This window comes from Lynx canadensis, chromosome E2, assembly GCF_007474595.2.
Source record: "Lynx canadensis isolate LIC74 chromosome E2, mLynCan4.pri.v2, whole genome shotgun sequence".
Taxonomy (NCBI): Eukaryota; Metazoa; Chordata; class Mammalia; order Carnivora; family Felidae; genus Lynx; species Lynx canadensis.
This window is the reverse complement of record NC_044317.1, coordinates 49905250-49928760: the sequence shown is the minus strand read 5'-3', so window position 1 is coordinate 49928760 and position 23511 is coordinate 49905250. Positions and strand designations below refer to the sequence as shown.

Sequence of the window (23511 nt, the reverse complement as noted above, 5' to 3'; positions counted from 1 at the left end):
AATTGAGACGTAAGCCCAGTGCGTGTTTCGTGTCTCTGCCCCCTGGAGAAATGTATGAACCCCTGCCAGAGGGGCCCCTTCTGCCTCGCACACCCCCCACTGGGGGACCCAACTGGGTAGGAGCGGTCAGGGCCTAGGCAGAGACTGGCTCTCATCAATCCCACCGCCTCAGCGTCATTGGTCTGTGGTTGGTTTCTCAGACAATGCTCCTTATCTCTGATTAAAGCCTCCGCCCAAATGACCCAAAGAAGTGCCCAGAACAGGGAGCTTTTTTTTTTTAAGTTTTTATTTTTATTTATTATGAGAGAGAGAGCAAGCAGGGAGGAACAGAGAGAGAGGGAGACAGAATCCCAAGCAGGCCACGTAGAGCCCAACGCGGGACTCAAACCCACGAACAGGGAGATCATGACCTGAGCCGAAATCAAGTTGGACGCTTAACCGACTGAGCCACCCAGGAGCCTGGAAGCCTTTTTTTTTTTTTTTTAATGTTTTATTTATTTTTGAGAGAGCATGTGTGAGCTGGGGGAAGGGCAGAGAGAGAGGGGGACAGAGAATCCAAAGCGGGCTCCGTGCTGACAACAGAGAGCCCCATGCGGGCCTTGAACTCACGAACCGCGAGATCGTGACCTGAGCCGAAGTCGGACGCTCAACTGACTGAACCAACCAGGTGCCCCGAGTGGGAAGCTTTTATACCCTGTTGACAAAACAACTTTGTTTTGTATAGATTTCTCAGCCCCAAATTCCCTGACTCTGGTGAGGAGAAGGTCTTTCTTCCTGGTACAGGGAGAGGATCTTACATGTCGGAGTTTTACGAGCTGTTTCAGGGAAGAAGGGCGAGAGTGACCTTCTCTTTCTGCCATTTCTTAAAATTCCTTCGCTTTGAGATCTTTCATATGCCAAGGTGCCCCATTTTGGGGTGGCACATCCTCAACCCCGTCAATGGGGAGACAGCCTCGATTTCCAGCCCAGGTTCAGAGCTCCCTCTAAGGCACTTCTGGACTCAATCTTGTGCGCTCAGCCTAATTTCATAGCTTCCAAGAAAATGGGGCTTCACGGGCCGGGCCTTACGAACCCCCTTCCTCGCAGCCCTGCTTTTTCCCCTGTGCCAATCGCAACACGGTGTCCTTTCAGCATCACCTGCCCTCTGCCCGTCCTCACATCTCCTAGAACCCTGTGTCTCTCCTCCAGATTTGGTCATGGGGACTGAAGGGGCTAGTCCATAGTAGGTGCATAGGAGAGTCTTTGGCTCACGAACTGTGTGAGCCACCTGATTTGTTTTTCAGTATCACGAAGCATCCGGGGCCTTGCTGATCCTGGAGGGGTCTGTCTCCCGGGGTTAATCGATCGCTAGAGGTGGCGAAAGGCTCCCCTCCCCTGTGCAGACTGATCAACCCAGGGCTCAGGTCCCTGATCAGTTTCTTTATGAGGTGGGGGTCTCCTGTTTTGGGTCATTCTCCCTGTGAACCGTCCCAGGGCCAGATACCTGGCCACTAGGGACAGACCCTGCCCCCCCAAAGCCTGCTGAAATTACTCAAGGCAGCCAGTTGTAAATGGCAGTTTATACCCGACTTTGTCCATTTCCCCCTGCAAAAAACACAATGCATATACTCTCTCTCTCTCCCCTTCCCTCCCCCGGAGACCAACTTCAGTGTTCTCTCCAGTGGCCCTTCGTGGTGGGGTGTACTCCCTCATCATGGGAACTGTATGTCTTCAGTGGCAAGCTCCCGATCTGTTGGCCACGCCCTGCCTGAATGAAAATTAAATCTGTGCTTTCAAAGGTCCCACGAGGGCTCACAGTCTCATCTGTCAGCGCTGACAAAGCCCTGGAGACAAAGCGGGCATTCATGCAAGCTCCCGTGGGGGCTTGCAGAGAGGAGCTGGATCCGGGTCGAGTCTGGCCCTTCCTCGTCCCCGGGGCCCACATGCAGAGCTGCCTGAGCCCGGAGTCTCCCGGCAACCCCCTCCCCCCACCTCCAACCCGCGTCTGCCCTTACCCAGATGAACTTCAGGGCTGGCAGTGCCTTCAAACTGAGTGCCAAACGTGGTGTGTGCCTGCATTTTCGTCTTGGAGACAGGCCGGAAGGTTTCTGTCCCGACTCTCCAGGGAATCTTTGACTCTTCCCCCAAGATGAGCAACCTCATCCCTAACTTGCGTCATCTAATATGGTGTGGTTGCACCGATAATTGCCTTTGGGGAGGAGGATGGGCTGGTGACTGGGAGGGACACAGGCAGCCTCTGTCGCTGGCAGGGTTCTAGCTCGTACTCCTGTGGGTGTTTGCTAGAATTTGAGCTGCATATTTGGGTCTTGCATACTTTTCTCTAAAAATTTTTTTTTACTGTTTATTTTTGCGAGGAGGGGAGGGGCAGAGAGAGAGGGAGACACAGAGTCCGAAGCAGGCTCCAGGCTCCGAGCTGTCAGCACAGAGCCCGACGCGGGGCTCGAGCCCACGAACCGTGAGATCGTGACCTCAGCCGAAGTCAGATACTTAACCAGCTGAGCCACCCAGGCGCCCCTTTTTCTCTAAACGCGTTGGGAAAATTTGGGAGTGTGGTAAAGCAGATGTGGCACAATGTTATCATTTGGGAATTTACAAAGTAAAGGGATATAGATGTTAGTTTTGCTATTCTCGTCAGTAGGTTTGAGATTTTTCGTAATTTAAAGTTGGGTAGAATTACAAAGAAACCACACACACACACACACACGCACGCACGCACGCACGTGCGCATATTAATACTAAACTAAAAAGCTTTCCCAAAGAAGTAGGCGGGAGTCAGACTACCTTCTACACCCTTGCATGTCGTCCGTCTGTCGTGTTTCTGTGTCGCAGGCTTGTTCCCAAACCTGTCATCCTCCTCTCTCGGGAAATCATGAAATCTGCCTCCCTCCAACCCTCGCCTCCTGTAACACCCACCCCCTCAAAGTCTTCCCAGCCCTTCCCCGGGGCTGGAGCTTCCATGTACTCTAAGGAAGAAAACACCAATCATAGACTCAGCTCAATCCAAGTCCCAGCTCTGCCGCTTTCCAAGTTGTGTAGGTTAGCTATCGCTGTGTAACAAGTTGTCCCCAAGTGCAGTGGCTTAAACAACAAAGCATCATCTCACCCGCCCACAGCACCCTGAGCCAGAGCAACCCCACTGGGCCCTTCCTGAATTCGTCACCCGTAGAGATTGGGAGAGACAATAACAAAGTTGCTCCGAGTGGCTCAGTGTTGGGGTCATTCGTTACGCACCGGTAGTGACTGGGACACCAACCCAGGACACTTTAAAGCCAAAAGAACGTCCTAGGACACAGTGTGTACTTTGAGAGGGCTCAGAAGAGAAAGCAAGCCAAGTCAGAGCCTCATGAAAGCCCCGAGTACCTTACCTCTGTCTCTCTCCACTCACCTTTCTCCTCCTAATCAGCTTTCCCTGTGTCTCAGTGCCCAGCATGGGGAACCGTTCACGTTTCTCCTCCTAATCAGCTTCCCCTGTGTCTCAGTGCCCAGCATGGGGAAAGGGGGCTGCCCCCAGTGCCCGTTTTCATAGCCTTTCTTCAAGAGGCTGAGCTACAGTCTGTTGGTTTCAATCCCAAATTCCCACAGAAAGAGACTCTGGTGTCCACACTAGCGGTTCTGAGGTTGCACAGGCAGTGCCCACCCTTGGCCTCAAGAGACTGTGACATCGGGCCCCTCCTCTGCCTGCCAGATTGGGCACCCAGGCCAGGGCTGGAGTTGGGGTGCTGGGTGTGTTTGGGGCTCCCAGAAGCAGCTCCAGTGACCAAGCTTTGGATGCACGTGGCTGAGTTGGTCGCATAAGCCCAGGAGGCACCCTTGGTTGGGGGGTGGAGTGAGAGGGAGGGAGGAAACCTGGGGGGTGCTCATGAGCAGGGCACTTCTGTGGGTGGGGGCTGGGGGGTCCTGCCGGGGAAAGCATTGCCTCTGAGCTCCTGTCCTCAGGGACAAGGGGGCTGTTATGGCCCAAATCATGCCCCGCCCATTTCCTATGTTGAAACCCTAAACCTCAATGTGACTGTATTTGGAGATGGGGCCTCTTTAAAGGCTCTTGTGGGGGTGCCTGGGTGGCTCAGTCGGTTAAGCGTCCGACTTCGGCTCAGGTCATGATCTCACGGTCTGTGGGTTCGAGCCCCGCGTCAGGCTCTGTGCTGACAGCTCAGAACCTGGAGCCTGTTTCAGATTCTGTGTCTCCCTCTTTCTCTGACCCTCCCCTGTTCATGCTCTCTCTCTGTCTCAAAAATAAATGAATGTTAAAAAAAAAAATTAAAAAAAAAATAAAGGCTCTTGTGTCCCATGTTGTAATTAATTAATAATTCGTGGGGAGCTATTCTGAGACTATGTAAATATCCTCTTCGTTATCACACTTTATTAATTTATGTAAATCGGTATTTATATATCAGTATGGATTTGTGGCTTTCACTTTATTTAGTGCTTCATAGTCTCTTACTATCTGTTGAGGGTTGAATTGTGTCCCGTCCCCTGCCCCCAATTCGTATGTGGAAGTCCTAACTCTCTAGTGCCTCAGAAGGCGGCTTTGTTAGGCAATAGGGTCATTGCAGATATAATTCACTAAGATGAGGTCATATTGGAGCAGGGTACGTCCCTAACCCAGTATGACTGGTATCCTTATAAAAAGGGGGAAATTTGGACACGGACACGCACACAGGGAGAACGCCATGAAAAGATGAAGGCAGGGGCACCTGGGTGGCTTAGTCGGTTAAGGGTCTGACTTCAGCTCAGGTCATGATCTTGCGGCTGATGAGTTCGAGCCCCGCTTCGGGCCCTGTGCTGGTAGTTCAGAGCCTGAATTCTGCTTCGGATTCTTTGTCTCCCGTTCTCTCTCTGCCCCTCCCCCATTTGTGCGTGCGTGCGTGCGTGTGTGTGTGTGTGTGTGTGTGTGTGTGTGTGTGCTCTCTCTCTCTTTCAAAAATGAATAAACATTAAAAGGCTCGTGAGGGATGTTCACATACACGTATAGCCAGGTGGCCTGGAGGGTTTTTTTTTTCTTAGGGAGGGGACCCTACCAAATTCCCCCCTTTGATACTCGGGCCCCACTCTTTAGGGTCAAAAAGCCTCATCTTGGTTTAGAAGTTTATATAGGCTGTCCTTCCACGTATCTGGTATAGTCCACCTAGGGGCCGCCATTTGATAGCTGCGTTGACTTTGTCCCAGGCCTCTGGGAGAGGAGAGAAGTTAGACAAAGGGTGGGGGTCTGGTTCAAGGTGATCTGGGGTCCCCCACCATTGGGTTTTTCAGGCAGTTGAGTTATAAAATCTTTGGCCTGGGCATGTTAACTTTTTTTTTTTTTTAATTTTTTTTTTTTAACGTTTATTTATTTTTGAGACAGAGAGAGACAGAGCGTGAACGGGGGAGGGGCAGAGAGAGAGGGAGACACAGAATCGGAAACAGGCTCCAGGCTCTGAGCCATCAGCCCAGAGCCCGACGCGGGGCTCGAACTCACGGACCGCGAGATCGTGACCTGGCTGAAGTCGGACGCTTAACCGACTGCGCCAGCCAGGCGCCCCGCATGTTAACTTTTTAACAGAGATGACGATGAACTTTTTCCCCACCGGGCAAGACAGTTTCTCCCAATAATTGAGCTTTTGAGAAGCCAAATCCTGGCAGTAGGACTGGGGTATTTTGTTTTCGTATAAGGTTTGTGGGGATCTAATTTTTTTTAGTCTCTTATGGCCATTGTTTCCCCTTGTTGGTACCAAATGAAGTATCTATCCTATCCACAAAAGGAAGGTGAGCGTTAACAGAAACCCCTCACCACATTTCTAGCCGGCCAGGGTGGCCTCAGCCAATCCTGTGGCAAAGAGTAGAGCGAGAATCACAGTCATAGTGAGAAACAAGGCGTGACAGTGCCTCACAGTAAGGAAACACATAGAAAATCGGGGCGCCTGGGTGGCTCAGTCCGTTAAGCATCCGACCTCGGCTCAGGTCATGATCTCGTGGTTGGTGAGTTCGAGCCCCGTGTCGGGCTCTGTGCTGACAGCTCAGGGCCCGGAGCCTGCTTCCGATTCTGTGTCTCCCCCTCTCTGCCCCTCCCCTGCTCATGCTCTGTCTCTCTCTGTCTCTCAATAATAAACAAACCTTTTAAAAATTTTTTTAAAAAAGAAAGAAAATAAGGGCAGTCTTGTTTCACCAGACCGCCGATTCCTCAGGCTTCTGCCGTGCGTCGAAGGGACTAAAGCAGTGACTAAAGCAGGGCTGCCGTCTCCCGGAGCCCCTGGAGTTGCAGATCGCTTCTTCCGTGCGGTCAGCTTGCACAGCGCTGATGAATCAGGGATGCACTCCCGGTTTCGAGATGCCGGCTTCACTCTGCTCTGGTGAATCCAGGGACCTGCTTTGGCTACCTTTACTGCAGTAGGGGTGGACAAGATGACAGCCAACAGTCCCCTCCCGAGGGGTTTTAGAGGTTGGGCAGTCCACTCCTTTATCCGTATGGCATCTCCTGGTTTAAAGGGGTGAGCGTCTGTGGTCAGACTCACAGATAATCGCTCCCTGACCCAATGGTGTGAGGTGGTTAGGGTAGAGCCAATGGTCCACATCTGTTGTCTTCGGGTTAGATTGTCTATCTCATTTAGATGCCCCCTTATGCCCTGGATAATGGGGGGAGGGCACCCGTACAGGATTTCAAAAGGGGAGAACCCCAGATGTTTCTTCAGCCTCCCACCTGCGGCTGCGGTCGGCCTCCCTGAACGTCCCCGATCTTTCCCGGCCTAATGTTACCCCTTTCCCTACTCATCCTTCCCCTGGAATAGGGCCTAAAACTGCTGTTAGGGAACAGGGACGGTGACCATTCTGGCTTCTTCAAGCCGGTAAGGGACAGGGTAGGGGTACAGCAGTTAGAGTCTGCCCAAGGGTTGGTTGAAGGGCCAGAGTATGGTTTCACAGGAAGACTGGCAGGCATGAGGCGGCGTAAACATTAGCAGACACAAAGAGAAAAACACAAAGATTATGGCATCCTAAGATGGCGTCTACAGTGTCCGAACCTGTGGAATAAGCTGACCTTGTAAACAACGTATGTCAGGGAATCTCTCATAACCCAGGCGATGGAGAAGCCCGAGCAGTGGCTCTATTTCCAAGAGTTTGGCCCTAACTTAGTTAAAAAAAATTTTTTGTTTGGGGCGCCTGGGTGGCTCAGTCGGTTGGCCGTCCGACTTCAGCTCAGGTCACGATCTCGCGGTTCGTGAGTTCGAGCCCCGCGTCGGGCTTCGGGCTGACGGCTCCGAGCCTGGAGCCCGCTTCCGATTCTGTGTCTCCCTCTCTCTCTGCCCCTCCCCCGTTCATGCTGTGTTTCTCTCTGTCTCAAAAATAAATAAACATTAAAAAAAATTAAAAAAAAAATTTGTTTAAGCATCTAATGCTTGTGAGGTGTTAGAGTTTTGCGGAGTATAAGCAGACGGTTTGCTTTCTTTTGATTTGTAAAACTTTTCCAAGAGCCAGGATTTCTAGAGAAAGAGGCAAGGCAGCTATTTACCGTTATTAATTTGTAAATTTTTAGGTAGGCCAAACCTGGGTATTATTTTATAAAGCAGCATTTTTATTACCTTTTGTGCCTTTTTTGTCTTGTAGGTGAAGGCCTTTACCCAATGAGTGAAAGTATTAACCCATACCAACAAATGTTGGAATTTCTTTGACCTTGGCATAGGAGCGAAACCTAATTGTCAAGTCTTTTCTGGATAGCCTCCAGTTCGTTGATGGCCTGGGAGAGCAAGTTTGTGGTTGAAAGGATTGTTTCTAAGACATACTTCACAGGCTGATACCGTTTGCACAACTGTCCTTGACAATTTTTTTTTTTTCCCAGTAAGCATCCTTTGGGCCATTTGGGGTTTTCATTTTGGTTGTCCCCTCTGAGGACGCTCATTTTAGTCCTCTGCATTCACAGCCATAGAAATGGCCCTTGGTGCCAGGACCTCAGGAAGTCCGGTCTGACAAGGTACGTAAGGCCACAACTAAGGCCTCGGATTTTTTTTTTTAAAGCCTCCTTTTCTGTTTTGTTTGTAATCTACCCAACTGGCAGCTGGTAAGAGCTCCTCCAGGGTCCCTTCGAGGCCAACAGCCAATTTTTGCATTTTCTCTGAATATCTAGGGCTGATTGAGTGACAGATTTGTCCTTTAAAATCATCTCAGCCTTAGGGGTGTGGGGGGGCGGGGGGAATAGCCATATATTTAATGAGAGCCTTCCTCAACCTCTCCAGGAAGGCCATTGGGCTCTCATTTTGTGTTTGTAAAATAGTGGCTAATTTAGCATAACTTAAGGGCTAAATCTCAGATTTCCTTAATTTTTTTTTTTAATATCTGTCTCATTAAGGGTCTGATTTAACAAAAGCATTATATCTTTCTAGGTCAACTCAGAAACAGGTATAATGTTCTGAAAAGCCTTTATATACTTATCGGATCAGAAAATTTACCTCGATCTCCTTTCATCTGTCTTAAACCTTGTACTGTAAAGGTTTTTTCTTCTGGTATTCTAGCTTCTTGTAAGGGAAACATGCCTGTTACATTACAGGAAGGGCCTGGATAAGGTGGGTAGCAGGGAGCTGAATTGTATTTCTTTTTTTTTTTTTAATATAGATTGAGGACCCGAGGAGGAGGAGGTTGAGGTGGGAGACTTCCCTTCCTTCTTCTCTACGTCTGTTTTGGGTACAGGTAAGGGGCCCTTAATGGTGTCCCCTCCTGATTGCTGGGCTCTAGAAAGGGTTGCCATTAAATCAGGATCCATCTGATGTTGCTTACATATATCTTGATTTTTTTCTTAAGGCCCCAAAAGAATGCACATTGGGGAATTCCCCCCGTTTTCCTTCACATTTGCAAAAACAAGTCCAATTGTAGGGTACTATGGGCATTGATATTTCCTTCTGGCGGTCAGTTTCCCTCTTCCAATTTGTAATGGGGCCAAGCCTTTGGGCAAAAGGAAATGAGTCATAATGCATTCCAGATGAGTAATGGCCTTAGTTGGGGGAATTACCCATCTATAGGAAAAAGAAAGAAAGTTGTCCCTTATCTCAATTTCCTGGAGCTGGCCAGGAGGAACCTCACCTCCTGGCCCCCCATTTTGGCTGGCTATGTGTCAAAAGTCATTCTTGCCCAGGCTTGACCTCACCTCCGAGAGCTGACCTGGTCTTTCTGGTAGGGACAAATCTGTTATAAGATGGCTGACAGGACTGATAGGGAAATTCCTGTCCCTGACCTAAGACTCCCCTTCCAGGTTCTTCTTCCCACCCTGCTTGCCGTGTGCCAGATTACTACTAATGAGGAACGTGGAGGTAACAGACTATAAATTGTGCCCTCTGCTTATGCTCCGGGCTCAGACCTCTGGAGAATGATCTCCTGTGAGCCCGCCGGTGTAAAAGAGACCTCCTGCCTCCCAAGACCTCCAAGTATCGCTTGGTTCTTCTGCCGGGTGATCCAGACCAGTTTCTGTGACATTTCCTGTGTTTTTTTTTTTTTTTTTTTTTTACCCCTCTGCTTCCCACCTGTAGGACCTTGGGGATATGCACTGTGACCAGGCCAGACTTTCTTGGTTGTCGTAGTATGTACTCATTTTATTTTGGCCCAACAGTAACTTCCATATTGATCATGGCCGTTGAGGGAGGGCATTAAAGGGCCAAAGTCGAGGTCTATTCCCCTGCCTTTTTCAACAATGCCTACTAAATAAGTTTCAGCCATGTGGATATCCATTTTTGGCACACAGTGAGCTAAGTTTAGTAAAATGGCTCCCATGTATCTCAGTAAAAGCCCTTCATAGATCGTCCCTCCCTCCTACGGCAGAGGCATCCATTTCTCTGCTAAACAGGAACAACACAAAAGGGAAGGATTTGGAGGCCGGCACCAAGGGTATAGCCATCATTTTCCCAGCCTTTGGATGAAAGGAGGAATTTTAATGTTAACCCTGTGTACTTCTAAAACCCATTTATTTTAACCTTACTCCGTCCTGACCACACATACACTTTCTTTTTATTTAAAAAAAAAAAAAATTTTTTTTTTTAACGTTTATTTATTTTTGAGACAGAGAGAGACAGAGCATGAACGGGGGAGGGGCAGAGAGAGAGGGAGACACAGAATCGGAAGCAGGCTCCAGGCTCCGAGCCGTCAGCCCAGAGCCCGACGCGGGGCTCGAACTCACGGACCGCGAGATCGTGACCCGAGCTGAAGTCGGCCGCTTCACCGACTGAGCCACCCAGGCGCCCCTACACTTTCTTTTTAAAGATTTTCCTTCACGAAACTTCTACAACTTTTCTTTGCATTTAGATGTTGTCCCAAGCCATTTCTCTCCAAATAGCCAGTCTCATTTAGGACAAAATTACTTCTTTTACCTGCAGCAAAAATATATTTCCATTTTGTACATCTTTCTTTCGTAGCTCCTACTTTTCTACATACAGCATTCCTTTTTTTTTAAATCCGTTTTAACTACATTTAGTAGAATTTTAACTCTTAGAAACTTTAGTCTCCAGTGAAAACTAAGTAGTGACCAGTTGTGAACTCTATGTTACATCAGAATTTTGTTTTTAGATGGCAGACTTATGAACCCACTAAGCACAAAGCATGTTTTTCAACTCTTCCAAATATCCTTAGTTTTTTTGCAACAAGTCAGAAGCACAAACCTGCGTCTAGTAATTAGTGCTTTAGCCTCTTATCTCGTTAGATATCCAATGAATTCCATCTCAATTTATCGTGCAAGCAAAGCTTTAACATTTTAGGTTACCAAAGACTCTGAAAGCTATCTTCACAATTACTCATGAAAATTGCGAGACAGACAAAATCAGCCATCACTTTAAGTCATCCTTTTGTTAACAGATTGGAACAGAGCTAACCACTTACCTGACCTTTCGTAAATCTAGGTAGAATAAAAGTTTGTTTTTGTTTTTAACGTTGATAAACATTGTCTGTCTCAAACCAGCAAACTTAAAATTAGCTTAAACACTGAGAATGTTTTTTTTTTTTTTTTTTTAATTTTTTTTTTTTCAACGTTTATTTATTTTTGGGACAGAGAGAGACCGAGCATGAACGGGGGAGGGGCAGAGAGAGAGGGAGACACAGAATCGGAAACAGGCTCCAGGCTCTGAGCCATCAGCCCAGAGCCTGACGCGGGGCTCGAACTCCCGGACCGCGAGATCGTGACCTGGCTGAAGTCGGACGTTTAACCGACTGCGCCACCCAGGCGCCCCAAACACTGAGAATGTTTTACTTGGGTCCATGTAAGGCAATTTGTTCCCCATGGTTGTTTTTTACCTGGGACGTTGGTCGGGAAATCTGAAGTGGGCAGTCTTCGGTCCTCAAAATCTAGGGTGGGAGGAGGAGCTGTGGTGCCTGAAGCATCGGGGAGCCAGTTATGCAAGCCGCCCCCCAAGTGGGGGCAGAAACAGGAGGGGGGGAAGGGCAGGCAGAAGGGGCGCAGTGCCAGCAGAAGGCAGCGAAAGAGAATTCCCAGTTTTAAATCTTGTCAGCTCAGACAGAGGAGCAGACTCCAGGCTTTTGTTGTTGTTGTTGTTTTGTTTTGTTTTGTTCTCCACTAGTGGAATTAGGCAGTCCATGTCAGTCCAGAGAAGACAGGTAATTTCTTTTTTTTTTTGTTTGTTTGTTTTTTGTTTTTTGTTTTATATATATGAAATTTATTGACAAATTGGTTTCCATACAACACCCAGTGCTCATCCCAAAAGGTGCCCTCCTCAATACCCATCACCCACCCTCCCCTCCCTCCCACCCCCCATCAACCCTCAGTTTATTCTCAGTTTTTAACAGTCTCTTATGCTTTGGCTCTCTCCCACTCTAACCTCTTTTTTTTTTTTCCTTCCCCTCCTCCATGGGTTTCTGTTAAGTTTCTCAGGATCCACATAAGAGTGAAACCATATGGTATCTGTCTTTCTCTGTATGGCTTATTTCACTTAGCATCACACTCTCCAGTTCCAAAGACAGGGAATTTCCCCGAAACAAAGGAGTTTCAGCGCCTGCTTGGGAATATTCCTTAAAGTCCCCGTTCTGAGGTAGGGTAACCAGAGGCAGTTGGCTCTGATTATCACAGTCATTAACCCAGGAAATGAATGAGAGACAAGTCCCCATGTTCCTGGGCCTCACAGGTTCCATTGGTGCATACGGGGTCCTCGCCCCAGTGCACCGGGAGGGCTAGTCTCCTGCGGATCAAGCGCACCGTCTCCGAATCCCGGATGAGCCCCCAAGTAATGTAGCAGGATTCTTGCACAGAGAGTCGTGACACCGAGGCGTTTCTTTCCAGGAAGCAACTTTTATTCCTGCCGGCACTGCTCAGTTGGGTTCGTATCCAAAGAGCTGAGCCCCAAACACCACGTGGCATAGTTTTTTATACATTTTTTACTTCTTTGTCTCCCACGTGGTAACGCACAAACATGCAGCCTGATTTTAAGTAAGTGGTCTCATGTTACAAGGTCACGAGGGACGTTGTCAGTACACATATAGCCAGGTTGCCTTGAGGTTTTTTTTTTCCTTCCCTTATCACAGCCCCAGCTAGAAATAATCCTATTGTCCACTGGATTGGTGAAGGGAGAAGCAAATTGTGGAACATCACCGCAGTGGAACACCATTTGGCAATAAAAAAGGATGAACTCTCGATCCACACGGCAGCTGGGATGAGTCTCAGACTCACGAGGCCCAGTACAAGAAGCTGAACACAAAAGACCACGTAACGTCTGATTCCATTTCCATGAACTTTCTAGAAAAGAGGCCTTGGGATGTCCAAGACTGGCACCAGCAGGCTTCAACTGGGAGGCCCGGTCACTGGGATTTGAAACAAGAGAGTCAGGGGCCCTCTGGCAGGTAGCTCACTTGGAAGCATGAAGTCAGGGGCCTACGGTAGCCATTTTCTCGCCTTGGTGGAGAGAGTTTGCCAGGGAGAAGATGATTGTGATAAGCGTTATATATGACGTATGTAATACATAAACCATGCATAGAACAGCACACACAAAGCCAGGCTGTGGACCCGGCAGCGTTTCCATGGGAAGGAGACAGTATTATCGCTCGTGTGTGAGAACAAGATGAGGAAACAGGGTGAGGGAGGCCATGCGGTGTGTGGGGTGTGAAGGGGTTCGTCTGACTTCAGGGAAAGGACAGAAGCCGCCCTGAGGGTAGGGGGGCCCTGGCTGCTCAGGTCCATGAGATCCAGCCTTGTCCTGCCTTTGATTTGGAGTCGCCTTTTGGTCTTCAGACAATAAATCCCTTTCCGCTTGAACAATTTGACATCAGAGTTTCCGGCCTCTTGAGGCTAGGGAGGCATTGGCGGTTCTGCCTCCTTGGGGGCCCCGACTTGCTTTGGCCACTGCCTGGTGATGCGTAATTCATGCGTTATGGTCAAGGGGATGAGGCGGGGATAACCCGTGGCACAAAAGCTCGCAGCTCTCTTTGGGGATCCCATACCTCTGGAGGCTCAGTGGCCTTGGCAGGCACTAAGAGTTGGGGGGCTGTGCCCTTAGCAACCCCAGGTGGATGTGACCCCTCTCCTCCACGACCGCAGGATCACTCCACACAGCTTATGTGAATTCTTGTCCCATGTAGCTACGTGTCCCATGTAGCTTGTCCCATAATACTAAAAAGAGCTGCAGGGGCGCTCTCAGAGCCCTGCCCGCATCCCTTGGATGTTCCATGGTGTTCTAGTAGACTTCCAGCATGCACCTTGGTGCCTGTGGGCTATTTTCTGGCCACTCTGAAGGCCGCTCTCCCTGCATGGGCCAACTTGGGAGTGCCTCAGAACTAATACCCTGTGGGAACAGCACTCAGGCAATGACTGAGAGAAATGGGAGCAAAAATACCCCAGTGCCCTTGCACCTTGGGTGTGCACCTGCCCTGCTTTCCTATAGGCTTGAGCTCTGGTTACTAGCTGTGGCAGCTGGCATAGTGGCCCCCCCCCCCCCCTTATAATCTGTCCTCCCTGCTCTGTGTCACCTCCCCCCCCCCCCCATCACTGTTCCTTGAGCTTCCGAAATTAACTAGGAAGTCTCAAGAGTCCTCTTCTGGGAGATTCTAAACTAAGACAACAGCTAATGCTTTTGAGCCCTTCCTATCGCCAGGCCCGTGATCGTACTTAATCCGCACAAGAACCTCAGAGATGAGTACTACTGTTAATCCCCATTTTAAGGATGAGGAGACTGAGGCACAGAGAGGGGATGTCTATCCAACCAATCCTAGGAGTTCTTATAAGAGGGAAGCGGGAGGACCAGAGTCAGAGGAGGAGATATGGTGATGGAAGGGAGGTCGGAGCACGGTGGTGGTGGGGGGTGGGGGGGGGGTGGTGAGCTAATCTAAGGAACGCAGGTGCCTCTAGAAGCTGGAAAAAGCAAGGGCATGGATTCTCCCCTGGAGCCCAGAGGAATGTGGCCGTGTTAAGTCATGTTAGATTTCTGATTTGCAGAACCGTCTCTTAAGCTGCTAAGTTTGTGGAAATTCGTTACGGCAGCTACAGGAGATGAAGGCATTTGGCAGCCACGTGACCTCTTATGACCTCACCAGGAAAGTCATGAGTCACTGTCTTACGCTATTGCCAAAGCAGCCCCAAGCCAGCCCAGATTCCAGGCAGGGGTCTCAGTCTCATCCTCTCCGTGGAAGGAGTGACAAAGAATTTGCAGCCATTTTAATACCCCAACAAGCTCATGATCGACCTTTGCTGTTATCTCCACTTATTAGAGGAGGAGGAGGCTCAGAGAGGTCTAGTAATTTGCTAAAGATCACTCAGCTAGAAAGTGGCTGAGCCGGAATTTAAGCCCAGAGTCCTTACTTCGAAGTATTTCCAATGTGTTCTTTGAACCCAGCGTGTTCAGAGCCCCCTGTTTCCAGAAGCCAGACTGCTGACATCTCTCGCTTCCTTTATTCAGTCCGTCCTAGCGGGGTCTGGCCAGGTGCTGATCACACACGGTTCTGGCCTCAGTTCGGACAGACTAACTTCAATTCCACGAGTATGCTGTAATCGATGAGCTCCCTCTTCCTGGGCCCCGGGGGTGGGGGTGGGGGGCACTCTGGATTAATGATGCCCGGTTGACAGGGCAGTTGAAATCCAGGGTGAATGGGTGGTTCGTGTGTCAACAATTGCCACAAGTGTGGTGACTTACAACAGCACAAGTGTATCCTTATATACTTCCGGAGGTTAGGAGTCCAAAATCAGTCTGCCAGGGGCAGAAGTCAAGATATTGGCGGGACTTTGCTCCCCTGGGAAGCTGTAGGGGAGAATGTGTTCCCTCGTCTTTCCCAGCTTCTAGAACTGCATTCCTTGGTTCTTCATCTTCAAAGCCAGGGTCATGGCACCACCTCTGACCCGGTTTCCCTCTGCTTCTGTCCGCTCCTACCACGTGGCCCTGTTCTCTTCTGTCAAATCTCCTTCTGTTGCCTCCTTCTAAGCACACTCGCCTTTAGGGTCCAGCTGGGTAATCCAGGCCAATCGCCCCATCTCAAGACCCCTTAACTTCGTCGTATCTGCAAACTATCTTTTTACCACACAAAGGAACAGTCACAGGTTCCGGGGATTAGGACTGGGAAATCTGCCACAACCTCCCCGACCCCTGTCTCTCCCCCGTCTCCACAGAAGCCTCGGCGGAGAGTGGCCAGGGCATTCTACGGACCACCCATCCCTGGGGAGGGGGCGTTGCTGGCATTGTACTTGCAGTGATGGTTGGTGTGGTTCTGGTCACCACCGTGGGCTGTTTCCTGGGCTTCACGAGGGGCCGGGTAGCCATGGCTTCCCTTTCCCGAAAGGAGGGCTGGGCTCTCATCTCCGCAGGGAGGCTGGGGGAATCCCTGGACAGGATGAGGATAGAAACGGGTGAACCAGACATCTGAGTTCTCTTTATGCTGGTGGAGACTAAGGGCGGACAGGTCAGCAGAGACCCGATCATAGAAGCCTTGAATGCCGAGCTGAAGGCTTTAGAGCTTAATCGTCTGGGTGTGGGGGGGGAACCAGGGGGAACCAAAGAGCTTTCCCTGCTCCACAGGCTGCCCCTCCACCGCTCTGGGCCTGGCAGAATGGCTGGCTGGGAGAGCGTGCAAGGGTAGCATGTGGGGGACAAGAGCTCAGAATTCTTTCCTAGGTGTGTGGAAGCTAGTGGTGAGAAGGGAGGCAGAGGCCTGTTTGTAGAGACTGTGAATGCCAAGCTCAAAACTTCTCCTGTGGGGGGTCAGCGAGCGCCATCTTCAGCCGCCCCTCCCCCTCGTTGCATGTAGATCTGGGGCAAGGAGGTGGTAAGGTTGAGTGAAGAACAAGAGAATGGACCTCCCTGTGTGTGTGTGGGGGGGGGGGCAGGGAGGCGGTGGGAGGAGGGACATTAATGGTGGAAAGGCTGGTGTGGGTCATATCATGGAGGCCTTCGACATTAGAGCAGAGATTTGGGATTTTAGCCCCTTGTCACGGGAAGCCCCGTATTCTGCACCCCCTTCCTCTGGGCAGAATTAAAATCCTCTCTCCTCTGACTTGCCCTCCGGCTCAGGGCCGCTGTGTTTTCTCACCTGAGAAGGTAAGTCCGGTGCCGATTATTGCCGACAGGGTCAGCAGGTGCACAGCGGGGCTTGGGGAGGGGTGCGGCATCCAGGGGAGGGAGCTTGAAAGCTGTGGAAGTGTCTCTGTAGATGAACCTCTGTACCTTCCTCTCCTCTGTCCTGCATGGGAGGCTGATGCTGGGCCGGAGGGCCCAGGGGCTCCCAGGGGCATGAGGAAGGGGCCCACTGGCCGGTCCAAGGACCCCTGTTTACTCCAGCCCCCCTTCTCTTTATCACCCTCAGAAGATATATGAAGAGTGAGAGCTTGAAGGGGTCACTGCAGGAAGTCAGGGGAACTCGAGGCAGCTCCTTTGCAGCCTGTCCCGGTCCTGCCATCTTCTGCTTAGAATGCACATCCTGGGCAGTGTGAATGGAGCCCCATTGGAGTGTCAGCACCCTGGGAGCAGGGCCTTGCCTGCTTTGTGTGCCGTCGTGGCCGCAGTCCCTGGAACAGCGTCCGGCCCGTGGTAGCTGCCCAGTGTATGTGAGTTGACCGGCGGAATGAGCGGACAGATACCCTCTGGGACTACAGTGAGGACCAGCGCACAGACGTTCGCAGCAAAAGCCGTCGATCGGGTCGGTGTGCCGCCATCCAGAATTGAGGGCCCTTCCTGGCCTCCCAGCCCTCTTCCTGGCTGCTTGGGCCTCTTGTCTTTGGGCTTCTGGGTCCACTCGGCGAAGCGGAGATGCAGGGAGGGGTTATCTTCATCTCGCACACGCGGCTGAACTTCAGGCCCCGCTCCCTGGGGCCAGGGGCTGGTTTTGCTTTTGTCCTTTGCAGACTCGGACATTTCGGCTTGGAGTCGTGATCCAGAAGGCCAGCGCCACCCTGACACTCACTACGTGGAGTTTTCTGCCGCTGAACAAAAAGGACACCCAAATGGCAAGAAGCACGTGAAGAGATGCTCCAAGTCAGAACTCCTCAGGGAAGTGAAGCTCAAAACAGCAGGATGTTATTGGACACCCGTCAGCCTGGAAAAGCGAGAGGGCTGGATGATGCCAAGTGTTCGTGGGGACAGAGTCGGGGGAGCCTCAGACAGCGTTGGCGGGAATGTGGACGGCAACAGCGATTCTGTAGGACTTGGGCAGACCAAGCATGTGCAGCCCCAGGACCCAGCAATTATCCTCTTGGGTATATACTCCCACAGGAATGTTCTCGCAGCCCAAAGGAACATAAAGATGCGCATTGTAGGGGCGCCTGGGTGGCTCAGTCGGTTGAGCGTCCAGCTTCGGCTCAGGTCACCATCTCACGGTCCGTGGGTTCGAGCCCCGGGTCGGGCTCTGTGCTGACAGCTCGGAGCCTGGAGCCTGCTTCGGATTCTGTGTCCCCCTCTCTCTCTCTGCCTCTTTCTCTCTCTCTCAAAATTAAATAAACATTAAAAGATTTTTTTTTTTTAAAAGAAGCCCCAGGTTAAGTCTCCCGTGCCCCTGTTCCTACCTGCTCTCTTGAAGCTTTCAGAGAGAGAGAGGGTAGATGGGAATTCTGAAAGCTCGCGACCCTGTCTTCATCCTTAATGCCCACGGAATCAAATCCAGCCCTCAGCATGTGCCTGACAAAGTGGGCTGAGCCAGAACCTGCCCCAGGAGAGTGTGACTGTCGCCGGATGTGTGGGTAGGCCACAGGAGGACGAGGAAACGCGGTGCTGGTGGGAAGTGGCTCCCTGACTGGACCTTCTTGCCCCTGGCACCCCCAACCTCACTTACTTCGGTTGTTTGAAGTTTTCATGCTCCTCCCACCACAGGGCCTTTGCTTATACTCTTCTGTCTGCCATGCTCTTTGTACCAAGTAGGGATTTGGTTCCGGGGCATGAAACAGAAATTCAAAATAGCAGTGCTTTTATTAATAGAGCATGTAGTTCTCTCTCATGGAAGGTAATTGGTGGTAGTTTCATGGCATCAGTGACCCCACTTCTCCACTCGCTGTATCCACACCCCCTGTACCATGACTTACAGCTTCTTCCATCAAGAGGCAGAATCCTTTTCCTGCCCCCCCTCCCTGAGTCTGGGCTGGCCTCCTGACTTGCTTTGGTTAACAGAATGAGGTAGAAATAATAAAGTGCTAACGCTGATCCCAGGTCTCAAGAGAACTTGTGTACTACCTGTGTCTCTCTCTTGAAGCCGCTAAGCTTTAGGGGGGTTTGTGACACAGTGATAGCTAACTGGTAAAGAAATCACAGTCTGGTCTTGCGGCTTCATGGTCCCCAGAGATCCAAGCACCTTCTGTGTACGTCTTTCATTGTACCAGGCATGGCCTCCTTCCATAGGTCTCCTCATTGCTCAAAGTGGCTGCTGGGGCTCCAGCCGTTGCACTGTTAGTCTCTTGACTTAGGTAATTCTGACCTGTCTTTTTGCTCCCAGACCAAACGATCCCATGAACAACACTTTCACGATTTGCCCCGAGGTAAATATCCTCATGTATCAATAATGATTGTCTTAAGATAAATACAAGAGGAATTGTGAGGTCAAAGAGAAGGCACATTTTTATGTCCTTTGACACATCCTGCTTAGAAAGCTTGCACTGGCGTGCACTTGCCCTTGCCAGCGCTAGCTGCTGTCATTTAAAAATTCGGCTGGGGCGCCCCGGTAGCTCAGTTGGTTAAGCAGCTGACTTAGGCTCAGGTCATAGTCTCACGGTTTGTGAGTTTGAGCCCCTTATCGGGTGAGCTTGGGCCCCACTTTGGGATTCTGTCTCTCTCCCCCTCCCTCTGCCCCTCCCTCACTTGTACTCTCTCTCAAAAATAAAAAAAAAACAATCAAACAAAAACATAAAAATTCTAGAGCACTGTTTTTCACACTTACTTTGTTTTCTCCCATGCTGACCGGGTGACACGTCTTTGTTGACCCTCTCTGCCCCTCCATCCATTTGCCAAGCAGCCCGCCGGCATCAGAAACCCAGCATCGGGGTGACTCGAGTGTCCTTGTGGCTTCCTCGTCCACCCCTAGGCCTTTGGACCCCAGCTGGCCTTTGGAAACTGCCTGCCAGGCAGAATCTGAGGCGGACAAGAAGCCGCCTTTACTTTTCCTCTTGTTCTCTATCGCTTGTTCCGCTAAACTCCCATCCGTGGCCTTGGAGGCTGATGTCAACACCTTCATACCAGGCTGCAGGTGCCTGGCAAAAAGTAGCCTGGAGCCCAGGCTCGGGTCCGTAGCCCGTGACTCCACTTGGGGCCAACGCTGTGTGCCCGGCACCTCGGGTGGCACGGAGGACCTCGGGGGCACGTGGAGGCTGCCCCGCCCCCTGCCGAGGGGCCCAAGGCCACGCTCCTCATCAACAAAAGCGGGGCCGGGCTGTTCTTTCTGGCCGGGTAGCTGGGTCACTGCAGCGTCTGGAGGAACCTGCGGAATTGGTGAGACCCCAGCCTGGTGCCGGTGGACCCCGCCCTAAGCCTCGGGCCCTCTTTCCAGGCTCACCTCCAAGACCCTGGGGGCACTTCTGTCCCTCACGGGGCAGTCTGGGCTGAACGGGGGCGGGACACAGAGGGACAGGACTGATGGGCTCTCTTTGGGGGTGATGAGAAACCAAGGACCCTGCAGCGGTGTGTGTGGACGCTTCTCAGACGCTCCTGCTTTTCCTCGAGGTCTAGACTCCAACTGGGAGGAGGCAGAAAGACCATGGGGGCCTCATGAAAACATGGCTGGTCCCTTAGAGGGTCCCTGCGGACGGAACTTCTGGAATGGCTCCGGCGTGCGGGTAACAGCTACGTGCTCACGTTTCCTGATTTTCTTCCCCAGCCCTGTGCGTCCCCCCCCCCCCCACACACACCTTCACATCGTAGGGAATGGCACCCCCGTTGGTTCAGGTGCTCCTGCCCCTGAACCCAGAACCTCCTCTGACTTCTCTCTCGCTCGCTTGCGCCCCCCGATCTGATCCGCCAGCAAATACTCTCGGCTTCAGGATGGCCAATGTCCCCATTTCTCCGTTTCGTTATTGCAACCACTTCGGTTCAAGGTACCGACCTGTCTCGCCTGGACTGTTGCGGCCACCTCCGGACCGCCTTGCTTCTGCTTTCCCCCGGGGTTGCCGCGTGTAACTGTGCGTGTAGCGGGGACCCTGCGGGTGTTACCTGTATGCGCGTCGCAGCTCACTCCTCCGAGCTGAGCAGTGTGGCCACTCTGTCCTTGGACTGCAAAACCCATTCACTGTGCAGCCAGAATGATCATTTAACGTCTCCCCTTCGCCTCAAAGCCTCCAGTGGTTCCAGAACTCTCTTAAGAACACAATCCTTAAAATGGCCTAGGAGAGCGGCCGTGAATTGGTCTCAGCCACGGCCAATACTGCCCCCTAGTGGGAGGCAGTGTGTGGGGTAATTGGCAATGGGGGGATGTTCTCCTCTCAAAGCCTAGAGGGACCTTCTAGGGTAGTGGAGGGTCAGACTTGCTAAACTACTTGCAATGCCTAGGAGAGCCCCACAGGACAAATAACTGTTAATAATAATAATAAAAATAAATCATATACATATGATTTATATATATACATTTATATATTTTATATACCTGTACATAATTCTCCTCCTCCCCCTCCTCCCCCTTCTTCCCCTCCTTCTTCTTCCCCTTCCCAAAGATGCCAATAGCACCTGTGTGGTGTGCCCGCCTTACCTCTGACCTTATCTCCTACCTCTCTCCTTTTCACTCACTCAACTCCAGCCACACCGATCGTTCTACTGTTCTCTTAAACCAACACTCTCACTCCTGCCTCAGGGCCTTTGCACCTGCCCTTTTCCTCTCCCCTTGTTGAGCTCCCGTGAGCGAGAACCTAAAAGGGGCTAATTCCAGTGTTGGAATGCTGCCAAGTGGCCCCCGTGGTAGTGCCCCTTGCCTCCTCCCTCTGCCTGCTTCACGGGCTCCTTCAGTAAGCAGGCGTCTGCCCAGCTGGCCGTGGCCTCCATTCCTCCCTGGGCCACCGAGGGGAACGACATCAGCCTGTCTGTCCAGGGGCTCCCTCAGAATCTCATCTCCTACAAGTGGTTCTGAGGAACAGCCACCACCCAGGTTACCCAGATCCTTAATTTTATTTCATTTATTTTTATTTTTTAAATGGTCATTTTTGAGAGAGAATGAGTGAATGAATGAATGGGGCAGAGAGAGAGAGAGAGGGAGACCAAGGATTTGAAGCAGGCTCTGCACTGTCAGCAGAGAACCCAACGTGGGGCTCAAACTCATGAACTTTGAGATCATGACTTGAGCCAAAGTCGGACGCTCAACCGACCGAGCCACCCAGGCGCCCCTGTTACGTTTTTTAAAAGTGTGATGCCACTTAGTGTTGTCAGGGATGTGGGAAGCGAACACTCCCAGGCACGGCTGTGGAGAGTGTAGGGAGAAGCCTTGTTCTGAAGGCGCTTGGGTCTTTTCTGGCACGGAATTTTTAAAGGCTTTCTTTGGGAATAATTTCAGATTTCAAATTGTGGCAAAAATCGTCAAAAGGGTACAAAGAACCATCACGTCCCCCTTAACCAGACTCGTCTGTTGTCACTATTGACTCTTTATCATTCTGTGCTCTCTGTCTCTCCCCATCCCCAGCCCCCGTGTGAGAGTAAGACACAAACATCACGACTCTCTACCCCCAGATACCTGGAGTGTGCATTCCCTGAGAACAGGGACGCTCTCACCTAAACGACTGTGGACTTTGTGAATGCACAGTGATGCACTGCTTTTAGCAAATTGTCCACGTTCCAACTCTCAGTCACTGCGATAAAAAGTCCTTTATAACATATATCCCCCCCCCCCCATCCAGTTCAGGACCCAGTCTATAATCGGGAGCTGTTTTGTGTCCTGTCTCTTGAGCCTCCTATAACCTGGAACTTTCCCACAGCCTCTCTTTATCTTCAACAACAGTGACTTTTTTAAGGACTATACCTCCCCCTTTACAAAAGAGAACATTTCTCATTTTGTGTTTGTCTGATGTTTCCTCGTAATCAGGCACTCCTGGCCAGCATACTGCATGTGTGAGGTTGTGTCCTTCTTGGGGGCGCGGCATCTGGGGACGGGGCACAGTGTCCGTCTGTCCACCGTGGGCGATGTCATTTTGACCACCGAGTCAAAATGGTTGCTGTTTTCTCTTTCCTCCCTTGGAATAAATAAGCATTGTGTGGACAGACACCTGAAGGCCGTATCCTACTCACCAAAACTTCCTCCGAGGCTGGGCGTCCACTGACGGTTCTTGCTTTGGAGGTCTTGCAAATGGACGATTTCCTGAGTCCAAGACTCTCAGCATTGAGCAGTCAGAAATGGGATTCTTCCGTAAGCAAGATCCCTCCTCCACCTCTCGTTCCTGTCCTCTATTTTCTTTCTTCCTTTCCTCCTTTCCTTCTTCCACACTTCCTCCCTCCCGCCTTCCCTCCCTCCCTTCCTCTTTCTCTCCTAATGGTTTAAAACTCATCACTGGACTTAATATTTTGGTGCTTAAATTCTTCCAGATGTGGCCAGTGAGAGCCTCTTTGATCTTCCTTGTGACATGCCCATTTTTCAAAAGCGCTTCCTTCCTTTCTGGCATAGGATATCCCAGGCTCGTGTTGTACCTATCCTGCTCGACTTCTGGGTGTTTATCCAAAGGAAACAAAAACACGAACCGAGAAAGATACCGGCACCTCCCGTGTGCACTGCAGCATTATTTACAGTGCCCAAGACACGGAAACAAACCTCAGTGTCCTTTGACGGATAAATGAGTAAAGGAAACGTGTAAGCTATGTTGCATTGAAATTTTCCGTTTGCATGTTTTTGCTGCTGGTACATAGGAATGCAGTTGAATTCTGTGTGTTGATCTTGTATCTGGAGACCTTACTGAACTCACTTGTTGGTTGTAGGAATATTTTGGTTTTGGTTTTTGGATATCATTTAGGATTCTCTTCATAGACCATTGTGACCCCCACAGACTGAGACGGTTTTATGCCTTCTTTACCGATATGTATGCCTTTTCTTGCCTATTTCACTGGCTAGAACTTTCAGTACTCTGTTGAATAAGAGTAGTGAGCCCGGACATCCTGACTTGTTTCTAATTTTAGGAGCAAAGAATTCATTGTTCTA

At 50.7% G+C, this 23511-nt stretch overlaps 1 protein-coding gene and 1 long non-coding RNA gene across 2 annotated transcripts in view; one reads left to right on the top strand and one right to left on the bottom strand.

The window, feature by feature from the left end:
* CEACAM20 (CEA cell adhesion molecule 20) overlaps positions 1–23511 on the top strand; it is a 52289-nt gene that overhangs the window by 3316 nt on the left and 25462 nt on the right.
* LOC115503136 lies at positions 19777–22796 on the bottom strand. The gene is made up of 3 exons (XR_003965307.1): positions 22611–22796; positions 20556–20725; positions 19777–19827 (listed from the first exon to the last, which is right to left on the bottom strand). It is a non-coding gene; the product is annotated as an uncharacterized LOC115503136 (long non-coding RNA).